Source organism: Penaeus chinensis, chromosome 34 (assembly GCF_019202785.1).
Source record: "Penaeus chinensis breed Huanghai No. 1 chromosome 34, ASM1920278v2, whole genome shotgun sequence".
Lineage (NCBI taxonomy): Eukaryota > Metazoa > Arthropoda > Malacostraca > Decapoda > Penaeidae > Penaeus > Penaeus chinensis.
The window spans coordinates 1,622,610-1,628,427 of record NC_061852.1 but is presented as its reverse complement, the minus strand read 5'-3'; positions in this window follow the sequence as shown (position 1 = coordinate 1,628,427).

The window sequence follows — 5,818 nt, the reverse complement described above, 5'->3', positions numbered from 1 at the left end:
AGAAAGAAATTGAATCTAGTGATGAGTTCTTGAATAGATGTGAGACTCAAGCAAAAAGATGCAAATTTACTGAGGCAGAGCATGAAGCAAGAATCATTGAGCAATTCATGGAAGGAGTATACAATAATGATTTGCAGAAAAGCCTTATTATGGAAGGTGAAGACATAAGGTTGAGCAAAGCCATTGACAGATCTCATGAAGCAACCATAAGAGATAACAAAGACATGAGAGTCAAAACAGTCAACTATGACCTAAATGTCGATGCTGTGGGATACCCTAAGTTAGTAAGGGCAGCAAAACCATGCAACAAATGTGGGCGAGCACACAATAAATACCCCCCGCAATCCGGCCCAGCATATGGTGCGAGGTGCAATACATGTGGCAAAATGAACCACTGGCAAAAAATGTGTCTGTCAGTACCAGAAAATAAGAATAAAACAAACAAGAGTAAGGGCACAAGCCACAGTCATTATGCCGGAAATAAAGTCCATAGAAACTTCAACAGTGACAAACCCAGGAAAGCTAACAGAACATCTGCCGTGCATGAATTCAGCCAAGATGACCTCAATGAGGAGTATTTCACAGTAAGTTCTGTTAGAATAGCAGAGGTGTCAAACAGTAATGATAGTGAAGCTCTACGATCTATCAAAGTCAGAACTCCCTGCAACAAGACTGGCTCGATGACAATCAAGGTCGATACAGGGGCTGGAGTAAATCTGCTCCCGATAAGAGCATTTCGAATTATGTTTCCAGATTTATTAGATGCTCATGGGAAGCCGAAAACCTATCTGACCAACAACCGTCAGAATTTGATTGCAGTGAACAATATGAAACTCAAGCATTTTGGGTCGATCAAATTAAAGTGCACTTTCGACGAGAAAAAATGGATCGATACAGATTTCTACATTCTGGACCAAGAAGTTGGACCAATTATTTTGGGTCTGCCAAGCCTAAAAGCCCTAGGCATGGTGACAATTCATGAGGCACGGATGCATCCTCAACCAACCACGGCCGTTCAGTCGGTGGATGATTTAAAGAAATCATACCCGGATCAGTTTGATAAAATTGGAAGTTTTCATGGAAAATACCACATAGTGCTGAAAGAGGGTTCAAGACCAGTTGTCCATGCACAGCGAAAATTTCCTATACATAAAAAGGAAGAATTTCAAAACCAGCTTGAAGACATGGAAAAAATAGGAGTTATCAAAAAGGTGTCGGAACCTACAGATTGGGTCAACAGCATGGTTTGTACCATGAAGAAGGATGGCAGCTTGCGCGTATGCTTAGATCCAAAGGATTTGAACAAAGCCATAAAAAGAAGCCATCACAAGACACCTACACAAGAGGAAATCACACACAAGCTTGCAGACTCAAAATATTTCAGCAAACTTGATGCAAAGAATGGCTATTGGTCAGTCACGCTTGACGAGACTAGTTCGTTCCTCACTACATTTAACACTCCTTATCTCAGAATGCCTTTCGGCCTGGTTATGTCACAAGATGTTTTCCAGCAAAAAATGGATCAGATCCACGAAAACTGTCCTGGTACCATAGGCATTGCTGATGATGTAGTTGTGTTTGGAAAAACTGAAGAGGAACATGACATAAACCTGCATAACCTCTTCAAGATTGCCAAGCAGCAAGGATTAACTTTCAACAGTGCAAAGTGTGTGATCAAGCAGGAACAAGTGAAATTCTTTGGAACTGTCTACGACAAGGAAGGCTCTCACCCAGATCCAGACAAGGTATCTGCAATTAAAGCACTGCCGAGCCATACAAATGTTACAGAGTTGCAAAAAAATTTTGGGAATGGTCACCTATATGTCGCCATTTATCCCAAACCTAGCAGATGAAACTGCACCACTTAGAAGCCTCCTGAAAATAAAGGTATAGACTTTACATGGTCACCAACCCACGAGAAGGCATTCGAACATATTAAGAATATTCTGTGCACAGATGCAACACTGGCACATTTCAATCCAAATAAACCAACAGTCATGCAAGTAGATGCATCACAAAAAGGTATTGGTGCTGCATTAGTGCAAGATGACAAGCCTATTGCCTATGCATCCAAGTCTCTGTCTGAAACAGAACAACGTTATGCCAATATTGAAAGAGAACTACTTGCAGTGGTATTTGGATGTGAAAGATTTCATACCTTTGTATACGGCAAAGCATTCCAGGTGGAGAGTGACCACAAACCTCTGGAAATGATCCAACTAAAGAATCTGACAGCCGCACCGCCCAGACTGCAGCGTATGCTGATGAGGCTGCAGCACTATGATGTCACGATCCGATACAAGCCAGGAAAAGATCTCTTATTAGCAGATGGTCTATCACGCTTGCCATCAACGGACAACCAACATATTGGTCTAGACCTACAGATCAACTTTGTTACATTCAGCAATGAGAATCTAGTCTCACTTAGACAGGAAACCTCAAAAGATGTCATCTTGCATGGACTGAAAGACGTCATTATTCAAGGATGGCCAGAAGAGATGAAAGACTTACCGAGAATGCTGCAACCATACTGGTCCTTCAGAGATGAGCTATCTATTGAAGATGGGCTAGTGATAAAAGGCAGCAGAGTCATAATCCCAGCTTCCATGCAGAAACTTGTGCTTGACCGCATCCACGAAGGACACCAAGGCATCACGAAATGCCAACTTCGAGCCAAGGACTGTGTATACTGGATTTCAATCAACAGGGACATTGAAGACCTAGTCCAGCAGTGTTCCATATGCCAAGAAACGTCAAGGTCACATACAAAGGAAACCCTCATCCCGCATGAACTTCCTACACGACCATGGCAGTATGTCGGAACTGATCTTTTCCATTATGGAGGAAATGTTTACCTGATTATAGCTGACTACTACTCAAAGTTTCCAGTTATCAGGAAAATGCCCATGCATGTCACAAGCCAAGCTGTGATCAAGGGATTGAAGAACTTGTTTTCTGAGTACGGAGTTCCTGAAAAAGTATATAGCATTAATGGACGCCAATATAGCTCAGAAGAATTTGCAACGTTCGCTTCGAACTGGGAGTTTGAACATATATCAAGCTCACCCCACTATCCTCAGTCAAATGGATTCATTGAAAGAACTATCCAGACTGTTAAAAACAACATCGACAAGGCAAAAAGAAGCAGCAAGGATCCAGAAATGGCATTATTAACCCTATCTACCACACCACTGGATAGCAAGTTGCCAAGCCCAGCAGAACTTCTGATCGGGAAGAAGATGAGGAGTAACCTACCCCTTCACCTGTCTACAAAGGAAGGGCAAAAGCAAGATGTTCAAGACCACATTACTGGAAGGTGGACACCCGCTACAGTCGTGGAGAAATCCCAAGAACCTCGATCATACATAGTCGAAACACAAGATGGAGGTATCTTACGAAGAAACAGACGACACATCAGGCAGACGCTACAACCCAAGCATCCACTTCCAGATGAACACCATGCAGAAGAGTCTACTGGAACCACATTGAATATAGATAACGAGCAAGATCAAGTGATCAAGGCTCCTGAAGTAGTGCCTCAAGAACAAGAATCGACTTGCGATGGCACAAGAACGAGATGTGGCTGTACCATCAAGAAGCCTAATAGACTGAACTTATAGTCTGTTTCAGTTTCCACAGTGTTTATGTGTAGTGTTCAGTAGTGTTAAGGAAAGTGCTATAATAATGGGCCAGTAGTTACTTAATTATTTGATTCTGAAAACAAGGTGCTATGTCCCTACCCAATTGTTTTGAAAATTACTGACAAAGGTGCTAAATCTTATTTTACATGTCTGTGAACACAAGGCATTCTCAGGTGCAATCTCAGTTACCCAACTCTAGCAGCTCATAGAATGTTAAACTCTATTTTGATACACTGCAGATTCGTATGTATGTATGTAGTATGATATTGTATGTATGTATGTATGTATGTATGTATGTATGTATGTATGTATGTATGTATGTATGTATGTATGTATGTATGTGTCATATATTTACCCTATATCATAATATTAGTAACGTTTCCCTCTACATATATTGCATGCGTACGTAACCCTTATGTAAACATTAGTGTTGTACACTCCTCCAGAATAAACTCGTGTAGCTCAGCAGAGCTCCGTATTTTATTCACCTTTCCCCTCAAATGGAGCAACAAAACAACATATAAAACATGGTGGCAGCTGTACTCCGTCTCCAAGCATAGATAAAGAGGGGAAAGAGGTAATAACAACCTGGAAAAAACGAAATATGGACTTTAAAATACGAGAGGTAAGCGACCAACCAGCTAAGAGACAAGTGCCACGTCGCACCTAAATCACAAATGATTCGCTCTCAGTGAAGGTATCAAGCCAAATAAGACTGAAGTATATAAGAGACATACGAAAGTAAGTCACAGTTCGCTTCATAGTTCCTGTGTACCCAACACAGCTCAACTTTGGTGCGCCGAAACTGTCATAATACTTGCACTGCCACGTCAACAGCCATCAAAATGGCCGGCGCCGAACTCTTACCAAGTATGAATTGGAAAGCTAGCGATTCATATGCCGCACTAATGATTTTCCAAAAACGTTGTATAAGATACTTCAAGGTTAAAAAGATACCAAGAGAGGAGCAGGCAAACCACATCATTCTGTATGCAGGCAATTCTGGAGAGGAAATGATAAGAGGCAAGTAATCTGACTGAAGAAGATATGAATGACCCTGACAAAGTTTGGGATGTTCTTCAGATCCAGGTAAAGCCAAAGACTAACAAATATGTTGACAGACTTCGCCTACGAAAATACATCCAGAAAGAAATTGAATCTAGTGATGAGTTCTTGAATAGATGTGAGACTCAAGCAAAAAGATGCAAATTTACTGAGGCAGAGCATGAAGCAAGAATCATTGAGCAATTCATGGAAGGAGTATACAATAATGATTTGCAGAAAAGCCTTATTATGGAAGGTGAAGACATAAGGTTGAGCAAAGCCATTGACAGATCTCATGAAGCAACCATAAGAGATAACAAAGACATGAGAGTCAAAACAGTCAACTATGACCTAAATGTCGATGCTGTGGGATACCCTAAGTTAGTAAGGGCAGCAAAACCATGCAACAAATGTGGGCGAGCACACAATAAATACCCCCCACAATCCGGCCCAGCATATGGTGCGAGGTGCAATACATGTGGCAAAATGAACCACTGGCAAAAAATGTGTCTGTCAGTACCAGAAAATAAGAATAAAACAAACAAGAGTAAGGGCACAAGCCAAAGTCATTATGCCGGAAATAAAGTCCATAGAAACTTCAACAGTGACAAACCCAGGAAAGCTAACAGAACATCTGCCGTGCATGAATTCAGCCAAGATGACCTCAATGAGGAGTATTTCACAGTAAGTTCTGTTAGAATAGCAGAGGTGTCAAACAGTAATGATAGTGAAGCTCTACGATCTATCAAAGTCAGAACTCCCTGCAACAAGACTGGCTCGATGACAATCAAGGTCGATACAGGGGCTGGAGTAAATCTGCTCCCGATAAGAGCATTTCGAATTATGTTTCCAGATTTATTAGATGCTCATGGGAAGCCGAAAACCTATCTGACCAACAACCGTCAGAATTTGATTGTAGTGAACAATATGAAACTCAAGCATTTTGGGTCGATCAAATTAAAGTGCACTTTCGACGAGAAAAAATGGATCGATACAGATTTCTACATTCTGGACCAAGAAGTTGGACCAATTATTTTGGGTCTGCCAAGCCTAAAAGCCCTAGGCATGGTGACAATTCATGAGGCACGGATGCATCCTCAACCAACCACGGCCGTTCAGTCGGTGGATGATTT